Source organism: Mesocricetus auratus, unplaced genomic scaffold (genome assembly GCF_017639785.1).
Source record: "Mesocricetus auratus isolate SY011 unplaced genomic scaffold, BCM_Maur_2.0 Super-Scaffold_100004, whole genome shotgun sequence".
Lineage (NCBI taxonomy): Eukaryota > Metazoa > Chordata > Mammalia > Rodentia > Cricetidae > Mesocricetus > Mesocricetus auratus.
In genome coordinates, this window is record NW_024429189.1 from 47,040,197 (window position 1) to 47,054,099 (window position 13,903).

Here is a 13,903-nt window from a genome sequence, read left to right on the forward strand (position 1 = left end):
AGTATTCATTCCTTCAGTAGGCATTAGCTGAGTGGCTATTTTGAGCCAGTCACTGTTTCAGCACTGAAAATACAGACACAAACATCCTGGATACTGATGTCAGCTCTCATGGATCTTACACCTGTGGGCTAATTATTTTGCCTTTTTAGTATCAAAAAGATTCAAACCACCATTAGAGAATTATTTAAAACATAGTCCAGCTTATCTTTTTCATTCTATTTAATATCAGGCATTTCAAAGAGACTTCTTAATTTTGGCTACAGAAAAAGTATGAATTTCAAGCTTGAAAAGATTAAATGTAGCTAACAGCTACTGCAAATTAACCGATTTAAATTCCTTTGGATCAGAAGAGGTACTAAAAATCAATTAGTACCATATAATGGGACCTACATAACTATTTTATTCATTATCCATGTCTTTCACCTGAAACCATCATGTTTGAAAACAGGCAGTCAATTGATTAAGCATGGTTCATGCACCTTAGTGAGAAAAGCTTACTGAACATTCTCTAGCAATTCAGTCAGGAGCAGGACAGACAGAAAGTTCATGGACACCATGTCCAGTAGGGGATAATCCTCAGATGGTTGTGCCTCTTGTCTATTTTCTATTATCACAACATCAAAAGGCAGAGAGAAATCAGGTGGACATATAAGCATGGGGCTGGGTTTCTGAGGTGAGGTTTGATGTATTAAATTCTATTTTTTTCCTTTGCTTTCTCTGTAGTGTAACTACTTTCAGATGCTACATGGATTGGAGGGTGTGATGGTTAAAATGCTTTGCCAACTTGGCAGTATCTGGAATTACCTAGGAGAAAAATGTCTGGACACTCTACAAGAGCATTTCTAGATTAGATTAACTGAGGTAGGAATAACTACCCTATATGTGAGCAGCATCATTCCATGAGGTGGTAGGTGTGACTTAATGACAAGGAAAATTAACTGAGCATCAGCAAACATTACTCTCTGCATCCTGACTACCTGTGGATGCAGTGTGACTTCGTGACTGACTATGGGTGCATTGTGATGACTTGCTGATTATGGTTTTATGCATCTGTCACCAGACTTGCTTTCCATGATCATGATAGACTACACTATTGAATGATGAACCAAATTGTTCATTCTTTAAGTCTCTTTAGTCAAGTGTTTTGTCACAGTGAGGAGAAAAGTCACTAAAAAATACTGGAGGATTTTGTCAAGTTTGTGGAAATTTTCAAGCAAGCAAAATGAAATTACTTCTTTATTACTAGATTAAAGAAGCTAGAAACTGCTTCAAAATATGAACTTTCCAGAAGAATTTAAATTTCTACAAATGTGTCTTATCTCCTGTAACTCCACTCTGTGCTGGTATTCTCAACTTGTACAAGATATTGAGCTTCCTTTCTTAGCCTGTAATTGAGAATATAACTACTTTTTTGTAAGAAACAAGCTTGTTTTACATGTCATGCCCAGTTCCCTCTCCCTTCCCTCCTCCCCTGTCCCTCACTGAGCCCTATCCAATCCCCTTTCTGCTCCCCAGTGAGACTGAGACCTTCCAGGGGGAAATCTTCAAAGTCTGTCATATCATTTGGAGCAGGGCCTAGGACTCCCCGATGTGTCTAGGCTGAGAGAGCATCCCTCCATGTGGACTGGGCTCCCAAAGTCCATTTGTATACTAGGGATAAATACTGATCCACTACTAGAGGCGCCATAGATTACCCAGATCTCCAAACTGACAAACATGTCAGGGGTTCAGGAACAGTCCTACGCTGGGTTCCAAACTATTAATCTGCAGTCCATGGGCTTTCCCTTGTTCAGGTCAGCTGTTTCTGTGGGTTTCTCTAGCCTGATATTGACGCCTTTGCTCATCACTCCTCCCTCTCTGCAATTGGATTCTGGAGTTCAGCTCAGTGTTTAGCTTTGGGTGTCTGCTTCTGCTTCCATCAGTTACTGGATGAAGAGTCTAGGATGGCATATAAGGTAGTCATTATCAGAGAAGTGCATTTAAGGTAGCCTCTCAACTATTGCTTAGATTGTTAGTTGGGGTCATCCTTGTAAATCTCTGGACATTTCACTAGTGCCAGATTTCCCTTTAAACCTATAATGGCTCCCTCTATTAATGTATCTCCTTTTTGCTCTCCTCTATTTTTCCCTTGACTCAATCTTTCTGTTCTGTCATATCCTCCTCTCCCCTCCTCTTCTCCCCTTCTTTCTCCTAACTCCCTCTATCCCACATGTTCCCAATTAGCTCAGGAAATCTTGTCCCTTTCCCCTTCTCTGGGAGAAAATATGTCTTTCTCTTAGGATTCTCCTTGTTTCCTATCTTATCTGGCAGTGTGGATTGTAGGCTGCTAATCATTGGGTCTATCTCTAAAATCGATATATGAGTGAGTACATACCATGTTTGTGTTTTTGTGACTGGGTTACCTCACTAAGTATGTTTTTTTCTAATTCCATCCATTTTTCTGCGAATTTCAAGATTCCATTGTTTTTTTTCTGCTGCGTAGTAAATGTACCACATATTCTTTATCCATTCTTCAGTTGAGGGGCATTTAGGTTGTTTCCAGGTCCTGGCTATTACAAATAATGCTGCTATGAAAATAATTGAACAGTTGTTGTTTTTGTATGAATGTGCATCATTTGGGTATGTGAGTAAGAGTGGAATGAACATAACTATTTTTAGTGACTGCTAATGTGGTGTACACTGGTTGGTAGAATCATAATCTGACTAGGTGTGGTAGTGCACATCTTAATCCTCAGGGTGTGTGTGGTGCTGAAATAAGAAGAACATGATTTATAGAAGTATCAAGACTTTGAAGCATCCAGGGATCATTGTGTGTAATTTTCCAGGCAGGAATTACAATGAAACATCTGTATCTCTCCTATTGGCTATCAAACTATTGAAAGAATGGTCCCCAAGAAACTGAAATTTCTCCATGAATTTCATGCTGCGAGGAGAAAAAAACTCCCCTCAATTGCTGGCTTGCTGAGGTGAGGGAAAGGAAGGACTCAGTTCTATTTAACAATCAGACCACTGAGAGTTTGACCATGCTCCAGTGAGAATATGGGTAATGTAAGTTGGACTTGTTTTGTTGTTTTTGTTCTGCAGGCAGTGGAGATCATCACAAGGAATAGGGGCATGGGCATACATGGAAGGACAGGGCAGTAAGTATGACTGGGGTATATAATGTGAAATTCCCAAAGAATCAATGAAAATATTATATTGGAAAAATAACATATTGAAATAAAAGCCTGTAGCCAGCCAGAAGAGAAACTTGTCCCCCTGAAACACATCACAGATTGTCCCTTGTCACACTGTCTCTCAGAAAAGATTGTAGCAGACTATGAAGGATACATAATGAATGTATCCTTAGTTGTGCATACCTCTTACTTTCCAGATAGTACTAAACTTCATGTCACTTTCCCAAGATTGGACTTAGTAGTCATCTGGTTTCCCCTTTTCTCTTCCTAACAGTTGCTACAGTGAGTAAATTTACCTTTTCTGTTCTTCAGTATTTCATGTGTGTTCAATATGCCTGTTGAGGACAAGTGGCTGCCTGTAGGGTTGCTAGAGCCAAGGTCCTTAAAAAACTCTTAGTCACAAGGCCCTGTTTCAAAAGACAAAATTTAAAAAAAAAGTTTCACTAATGAAAGAAAATAATTGACATGCAATATATACTATAAAGGAAGGTAATGAGAGTATGTTAATTAAAAGTTAACAACTCCCTTCTTGACAGTGCATGTATATGATTCATCCTAGCAGTGACAAGGAGAATAGTTTGAATGAGCAGTCACATTATATCTCTGTTCAGAGAAAAAAAGTTATAGGTACATCTGAGCTCCATAGTAAAGAATATAAACTTTGTGTTAATCCAGCCTAACCTGTACCAACTGCCATCTCAATGAAGATGGGCATTCATGTAAGTTTATGCCATTTCCTTTTGTTTACTCCTCTGATAGCAAATGAGGCCCTGAGGGTTACCAATATGAAGTAAGGCCCATGCTACTATCTGCTGTTTAGGAAAAGCAAACAACTCTGGGAGTTATAGAAATGACTTGACACCAATTTAAATTCCTGGCATGAGTGGCTTCTTATTCACATCTGTGCAATAGTATTTGAGAGAATGTAAACATTTTGTCCCCTATCTAACATTCAGGATCCTGAAAGGGAGATTGCTGTTTCATTTGCATGTAGGATGAAACTGCTTAATATGTGTCTCCGTAGCAAAATTTAACCTCCCTAAAGGCAAAAATGGCATCTGCTCTCATCTTATTGACAAGTTAGCCCTTGGAGCTGGTACAGTACCATGCATAAACTAATTTCTTCATAAGAATGTGTAAGATGGAGAAATAAAAATGGTTGGACCTTGAAGGGACATTAGAGATACTTCCAGTGTGAGTACAAACACAAGAAAGGTTAAATAACTTGATCAAGATCACACAGGAGAAGGACATATAGCTCAGTGGCTAAGAGTACTGGTTGTTCTTCCAGAGGACCCGGGTTCAATTCCCAGCACTCACATTATGGCTAACAACTGTCTGTAACTCTGGCTTCAGGGGATCCAGTGTCTTCTGCTGACCTCCTCAGGCACCAGGCACACAACTGGTACACAATATACATGTAGGCAAGACACTCATACACATACATTAAATCTTTACAAAAGTATCCCACAATGAATGAATGGAAACCTTGAAACTGGAGCACTGATTTCATATCCCGTATTCTACTGTAGCTTGGCCAAGACATGATCTAATTCATGAGCACAGGTATGGTACATGGGACTACATTGTCCTCAAAAAGATTCTTCAGAAGTTCACTCTGTGGCCTGGAGATGGTGCACTAGGGATCCCATCCAGGCAGTCCAGCCCACCCAGAGACGGCCAGCTTCCTAGTACCTTTCTCTGTCCATGGGAGGAGGTAAGCTTGGGGCTGTTTCCAGCCTGCCTACTGGTGCCATGCTTGGAGCCACCTGAGGCTTGGAGACTGCTCACTGGGGAACCCATCCTGCCAATCCAGTTCTTCCAGAGACTGCCAAGGCCCTGGTACTAGTCCTGCCTCTATCCACAGAAAGAGGACAGCCATCAGAGTATTGGACCTACTTGTCCCACCAGAAGGGAACATTGGACCTGTAACCACCGGAGAGGAAGAAACTCCTTCTCACCCACTGGAAGAAGGGATGGGAAGAAGACAATGTAAAACACATTCAGCAGCAGAAAATAACAATATGACACCACCAAAGCCTAGGGACTATACATCAGCAAGAACTGAACATCCAAATGCAAATGAAGAAAAAGAGAATGGCCTTAGAAACAACATAAAGAAAATGATAGAGGCACTCAAATAGGATTTGAGAAAATCCCTTTAAAGAAATAGAAGAAAAAAATCAAATCAAAATTACAAAAAAATCAACAAATCTCTTAAAGAAAGAAAGGAAAGCCAAAGAAAAACAATCAAACAGATGAAGGAACCAATTCAAACATTTCAAGACATGACAACTAAAATAGAGACAATAAAGAAAACAATAACTGAGGGAATGCTGGAAATAGTAAAGATGGGTAAATGATCAGAAATTACAGAAGTAAGCATAACCAACAGAATATAAGAGATGGAAGAGAGAATCTCAGTCATTGAAGATATACTAGAAGGCATAGATTCATCAACCAAGGAAAATCTTAAGACCAACAAATCCCTAACACAAAATATCCAGTAAATATGGGACACTGTGAAAAGACCAAACCCAAGAATCATAGGTATAGCTTATGGAAGAAGAGGCAGACTTCCATGGTTAAGTACTGAGCTGAACTCAAGAAAGCCAGTAACAGAGAGGGAGGACTGATGACCAAAGGGATTAAGACTGGGCTTGTTTAGCCCCCAGAAACAGCATCAGCCTGGGAATCCAGCATGGGACTGATCAAGACCCCCTGAATGTGGGTGTCAGTGAGGAGGTCTAGGTAATCTATTGAGCCTTGGACAGTAGATCAGTACTCATCCCGAGTATACACACGGACTTTGGACTCCCATCCAACAATGTGAGATGCACTCTCACCCTGAATTCTTGGGGGAGGGTCTAGGCCCTGCCTTGTATGAAATGACAGACTACTAAAGAAAGACATGCCAATGAAGGTCCAAGAAGCTTACAGAACACCAAATAGAGTGGTCTACTAAAAAGTCCCCTCACCACATAATAATAAAGACCCCAAGCATACAGAATAAAAAAGAATACTTAGAGCAGCTAAGAAAAAAGGTCAAATAACATAAAGGCAAACCTATAAGAATTACACCTGACTTCTCCACGGAAACTCTGAAAGCCAGAAATTACTGGATAGATATTCTATCAACACTAAGAGACCACGGATGCCAGCCCAGACTACTATACCCAGCAAAGCTTTCAATCAATATACATAGAGAAAACAAGATATTCTATGACAAATCCAGATTTAAACAATACATATCCACTAAGCCAGCCCTACAGAAAGTTCTAGGAGGAAAACTCCAGTCCAAGGAAGTTAACAACAACCAAAAAAACATAGGAAATAGATGATCCCACTTTACCAACTCCCAAAAGAGAAAAGGGGTAGAAATCCACATACAATTCCACCAAGAACAACCATTCTAAAACAAAAGAGAGCGAGCAATCAAAGGTCATTAATGGTCTTTTAACTTGCCCATCTAACAGAATGGATTCAAAGACAGAACCCATCATTCTGCTGCATACAAGAAACACACCTCAGCTTCAAAAACAGACATTACTCAGATTTAAGGCTTGGGAAAAGATTTTCCAACCAAATGGTCCCAAGAATCAAGAGGGTATAGCAATCCTAATATCTAACAAACTAGACTTTAAACTGAAAGCCATCAAAAGAGATGAAGAAGGTCATTTCATATTCATCACAGGAAAAATCCACCAAGTAGAAGTCTCCATTCTGAACATCTATGCCCCAAATACAAAGACATTACTAAAACCCAAATCACACATAAATCCTCAAACACATATAGTGGGAGATTTCAACACCCCACGGTTACCACCAGACAGGATTATCAAACAGAAACTTAACAAAGAAACAAAGTAACTAATAGAAAGTTATGACCCAATTGGCTTTAACAGACATCAAAAGAGCATTCCATTCAAACAAAAAAGAATATACCTTCTGCTCGGCGCCACATGTGCACAAAAATTGTCCACATATTTGGCAACATAGCAAACCTCAACAGGTACAAAAAATTGGAATAACTCCATGTATCTTATCAGACCACCATGCTTTAAAGTTAGAGTTCAACAAAAACGCAAATTGCAGAAAATATACAAAGTCATGGAAATTGAATAATGTGCAATTGTACCACTCCTGGGTCAAAGAAGAAATAAAAAAGAAATTAAAGACTTCCTAGAATTCAATGAGAATGAATACACAACAAACCCAAACTTATGGGACACTTTGAAAGCAGGGCTAAAAGTTCATAGCAGTAAGTGCCCACATGAAGAAACTGGAGAATAGTTACAGTAGAGAATGAACAGCACAGCTGAAAGCTCTAGAACCCAAAAAAGGAAACTCAACCGGGAGTAGTAGATGACAGGAAATAATCAAACTGAGGACTGACATCAATAAAGCAGTAACTAGGAAAACAATACAAAGAATTAATATAACTAAGAGTTGGTTTTTTGGAAAATCAACAAGACAGGCAAACCTTTATGCAAACTGACCAAACAGCAGAAGGTGGACATGCAAATTAGCAAAACCAGAAATGAAAAGAGGGGCATAACAATGGACACTGAGGAAATCCAGTGAATAATCAAGTCATACTTTGAAATTCTATACTCCACAAAATTCGAAATTTAAAGGAAATGGACAACTTCCTGGATAGCTATCACTTGCCAAAATTAAATCAAGAACAGATAAGCAATGTAAATATACCTATAACACCTAAGGAAATAGAAGCAGTCCTTGAAAGTCTCCCAACCAAAAAAAAAAAAAAAAAAAAAAAAAAAAAGCCCAGGGCCAGATGGCTTCAGTGCAGAATTTTACCAGAAATTCAAAGAACAGCTTATACCAATTCTCCTTAAAGTATTCCATGCAATAGAATCAAAAGGGTCTCTGCCAAGGTTTTTTTTTTCTAGGCTTCAATAAACTTGATACCCAAGCCACACAAAGACACTTAGAAAGAGAACTTCAGACCAATTTTCCTCATGAACATTGATGCAAAAATACTCAATAAAATACTGGCAAATCGGATCCAAGAACACATCAGACAACTCTTCCAACATGATCAAGTAGGCTTCATTCCATGGGTACAGGGATGGTACAACAAACGAAAATCTACCAATCTAATCCACCATATAAACAAGCAGAGAAAAAATCAAACAATCATCTCACAAGATGCTGAAAAAGCCTTTGACAAAATCCAACACCCATTAATGATAAAGGTCTTGGAGAGATCTTGGATAACAGGAACATACCTAAACATAATAAGAACTACATACAGCAAACCAACAGCCAACATCAAACTTAATGGACAGAAACTCAACGCAATTGCTCTAAAATCAGGAAGAAGACAAGGCTGTATCCTCTCCGCTCACCTCTCCAATATTGTACTTGAAGTTCTGGATAGAGCAATAAGACAACAAAAGGAGATCAAGGGGAAACAAATTGGAAAGGAAGAGGTAAAACTTTCACTATTTGCAGATGATATGACAGTTTACATTAGTGACCCAAAGAACTCTACCAGGGAACTCTTACAGCTGATTAACACCTTCAGCAAAGTGACAAGATTCAAGATCAGTTCAAGGAAATCAGTAGCCCTACTATATACAGACAATAAGAGGGCTGAGAAAGAAATCAGAGAAACATTACCCTTTACAGTTGCCACACACAACATAAAATACCTTGGGGTAATGCTAACCAAATGAGTGAAAGACCTGTATAGCAAGAACTTTGAGTCTTTAAAGAAAGAAATTAAAGAGGACACCAGAAAATTAAAAGATCTCCCATGCTCTTGGATAGGTAGGATCAATGTTGTAAAAATGGCAATCCTGCCAAAAGGAATATAGTCAATGCAATTCCCTTCAAAATTCCAGCATAATTGTTCACAGGCCTTGAAAGAACAATCCTCAACATTATTTGGAAAAACAAAAACCCAGGATAGCCAAGAAAACCCTGCTCAATAAAGCAACATCTGGATGCATCACCATTCCTAACTTCAAGCTCTATTATAGAGCTATAGTCCAGAAAACAGCTTGGCATTGGCACAAAAATAGACAGGTAGACCAATGGAATAGAATTGAACACTCTGAGATTAATCCACAAATCTATGAACAGCTGACTTTTGACAAAGAAGCTAAAATTATACAATGGAAAAAAGAAAGCATCTTGAACAAATGGTGCTGGCATAACTGGATATTGGCATGTAGAAGACTATAGATAGAACCATGTCTATCTCCATGCACAAAACCTAAGTACAAATGGATCAAAGACCTCAACATAAATCCAGCCTCACTGAACCTGTTAGAAGAAAAAATGGGAGGGACCCTTGAACAAATTGGTACAGGAGACTACTTCCTGGACATAACACCAGTAGCATAAACACTGGCATGGGCAATCATTAAATGGTACTGCCTGAAACTGAGTAGCTTCTGTAAGGCAAAGGACACAGTCAGCAAGACAAAAAGGCAGCCCACATAATGGGAAAAAATATTCACTAACCCCACATCTAAAAGAGGGCTGATCTCCAAAATTTGCAAAGAACTCAAGAAGCTACTCTCCAAAACACCAAAGGACACAATTAAAAAGTTGAGGACTAAATACAAAATTCTCAGTAAAAGAGTCTAAAATGGCTGAGAGACACTTGAGAAAGTGCTCAACATCCTTAGCCATTAGGGAAATGTAAATCAAAACAAGCCTGAAATATCATCTTACTCCTGTCAGAATGGCTAAAATCAAAAACACCAGACAGCTTATGCTGGAGAGGATGTGGAGAAAGAGGAACACTTGTCCATTGCTGGTGAGAGTGCAAACTTGGACAGTCACTTTGGAAATCAATATGGAGACTCCTCAGGAAAATGAGAATCAGTCTACCAAAAAACCCAGCAATTCCTCTCTTAGGCATATACCCAAAAGTTGCCCATTCATACAACAAGCATGTCTGTTCCACTACATTCATAGCAGCATTACTTGTAAATAGCTAGATCCTGCAAGCAACTTAGATGACCCACAACTGAAGAGTGGATAGAGAAAATGTGGTATATTTACACAATGGGGTATTACTTAGTGGAAAAAAACAATGGAATCTTGAAATTTGCAGGCAAATGGATAGCACTAGAAGAAACCATCCTGAGCGAGGTAACCCAGTCACAAAAAGACAAACATGGTATGTACTCACACATATATGGATTTTAGACATGGATCAGGGGAATGTCAGCCTACAATCCCAGGGCCAGTGAGTTCGGGAATCAAGGAGGTTCCCAAGAGAAATGCATTATACTCCAGAGAAGTGGAGATATGCAAGATCTCCTGAGCATATTGGTTATGTGGGGAGAGGGGAGAGGGAACCAGGGAAAAGAGAGGGGGTAAGAGGAGGGTAAAAGAAGACATGGCAGAGCAGGAATGTTGAGTTGGGGTAAGAATAGAGGAGACCAGGATGAGAGATTCCATAATAGTTGGAGTCATTATAGCTTTGAGGAGAGAGCTTACACTAGTGAGATCTCCAGAGATCTACAGGGATAAAACCAACTGGAAAAACTAAGTAATAATGGAGATACTGCATTAATAGCCCCTACCTGATGATAAGGTTGATGACTACTTTAAATGATATCCTGGAACCTTCATTCAGTGACTGATGGAAGCAGAGACAGATACTCCCAACTAAACACTGAACTGACCCCCTTGGACCAAGTGACAGAAATGGAGGAGTGATTAGCAAAGGGGTCAAGACCGTGCTGACTGGACAAGGGGGAACTCTTGAACCCCAGACAGATGGCTAAGAGACTAATAGGGAACTTATCCAGACTCCATGAATGTAGTATCAGTGAGGAGGCCTCAGAAATCTCTGGGGCCTTGGGTAGTAGATCAGTGTTCACATGGCATACAAATGAACTTTGGGAGCCCATACCATATGGAGGGATGCTCTCTCAGCCTGGACCCATACAGAAGGGATTAGGTCCTGCCCTGGGTGAAATGACAGGCTCTGGAGATCCCCCCAAAGATGGCCACACCCTCCCTGGGGAATGATGTGGGGATTGAGCTGGACAGGGTGTGGAAGGGGGCTGGTGGAGGGACAAGGGGGCTAAGCTAGGATTGACATTTGAAGCATGCATGTTTCTAATTTAAATAAAAAACAGTTGAAAAAAGAAGTTAAATAAACCCACCTCAAAGGTACTGAAAACATAATAAACAAAATCACAGAAGAAAACATTCCCAACCTAAAGAAAGACATGCCAATGAAAGTAAAAGAAACTTATAGAACACCAAATAGAGTGGGCCACAAAAAGTCCCCTCACCACATAATAATTAAAATTCCAAACATGCAGAATAAAAAAATATTAACAGCAGCTAAGGAAAAAGTCTGAGTAACATATAAAGGCAAACCCATAAGAATTACACCTGACTTCTCCATGGAAATTCTGAAAGCCAGAAGGTCCTGGATAGATATTCTGCCAACACTAAGAGACTACAGATGCCAGCCCAGACTACTATACCCAGCAAAGTTTTCAATCAATATAGATGGAGAAAACAAGATATTACATGGCATAACCAGATTTAAACAATACATATCTACTAATCCAGCCTTACAGAAAGTTCTGGAGGAAAACTTTAACCCAAGGAAGTTAATTCTAACCAGAAAACATAGGCAATAGATAATCCTACTTTACCCATAGCCACAAAGGGTGGGGGAGTGTGGAAATCCACACAAAATTCCACCACCATCACCAAACCCAAAAGAAACGAGAATGAACAATCAATGTTCACTAATATCCCTCAATATTGATGGTCTTAACTTGTCTATAAAAATACATGGCTAACAGAATGGATACGAAGATATAATCTATCATTCTGCTGCATATAAGAAGCACACCTCAACTTAAGGACAGTTGGTACTTCAGAGTTAAGGGCTGAGAAAAGATTTTCCAATCAAATGAACCCAAGAACAAGCAGAGGTATCAATCCTAATATCTATCAAATTAGACTTTAAACTAAAAAAGAGATGAAGGAGGTCATTTCATATTCATCACAGGAAAAATTCATCAATATGAAGTCTTGACTTTGAGCATCTATGCCCCCAAAACAAAGACATCTACATTCGTAAAAGAAACATTACTAAAACTCAAATCACACTTAATACTTCACACACTTACAGTGGGAGACTTCAACACCCCACTCTCACTACTAGACAGAAACTTCATAAAGAAACAAGTAACTAACAGAAGTTATGAACCAATTGGTATTAACAGACATCTATAGAACATTCCATCCAAACACAAAAGAATATACCTTCTTCTTAGTGCCTCATGGAACCTTCTCAAAAATTGACCACATACTTGGCAACATAGCAAACCTCAACAGGTACAAAAAATTGGAACAACCCCTTGTATCTTTTCAGATCACCATGCTTTAAAGTTAGAATCCAACAACAACACAAATTATAGAAAACCTACAAATTCTGGAAATTGAAGAATGTGCAATTGCACCATTCCTGGGTCAAGGAAGAAATTAAAAAAAAAGAAATTAAAGACTCCTAGAATTCAAGGAGAATAAAGACACAGCATGCCCAAACTTATGGGACACTTTGAAAGTAGTGTGGAGGACTGTTCATAGCAATAAGTGACCACATGAAGATACTGAAGAATAGTCACACTAGAGAATTAATAGCACAACTAAAAGCTCTAGAACCAAAAGAAGCAAACTCACCCTGGAGGAGGAGACACCAGGAAATAATCAAATTGAGGGATGAAATCAATAAAGTAGGAAAGCAATACAAAGAATCAATACAAATCAATACAAAGTGTTGGGTTTTCCAGAAAATCAACAATATAGACAAACCTTTATCCATACTAACCAATGGCAGAGAGTGAACATGCAAATTAACAAAATCAGAAATGAAAAGGGTGACATAACAGCAGACACTGAGGAAATCCAAAGAATCATCAGGTCATAATTTGAAAACCTGTACTCAAAATTTGAAAATCTTAAGGAAATGGACAAGATATCACTTACCAAAATTAAATCAAGAACAGATGAGAAATTTAAATAGACCTATAACCCTAGTGAAAGTGAAGCAATCTTCAAAAGACTCCCTACCAAAAGAGGCCCAGAGCCAGATGGCTTGAGTGCAGAATTCTACAATAAATTGTAAGAAAGCTAATACCAATTCTCAAAGTATCCCACACAATAGAAGCAGAAGGGTCATTGCCAAACTCTTTTTACAATACTTCAATAACCTTGGTACACAAGTAACACAAAGACAAAACTAAGAAAGAGAACTACAGACCAATATCCCTCATGAACTTGATCAAGTAGGCTTCATCCCAGGGATGCAGGAATGGTACAACATATGAAAATCCACCAATGTAATCCACCATATAAAAAACTGTGAACGAAAAATCACATGATCATCTCACTAGATGCTGAAAAAGTCTTTAACAAAATTCAACACCCCTACATGATAAATGTCTTGGAGAAAACAGGGATAACAGGAACATGCCTAAACATGATAAAAGCAATATGCAACAAACCAACAGCCAACATCAAACAAAATAGAGAGAAATTCAACTCAATTCCTCTAAAATCAGGAACAAAACAAATGTGTCCCCTCTATCCATACCTCTTCAATATTGTACTTTGTCCCAACCCGTGGGGCATTCAACGTAGGTCTGAGGGACACCTAGAAGAGAGATGAAGGATAAGAGATACAAGGACAGATGGTAAGACAGGATTCTGAT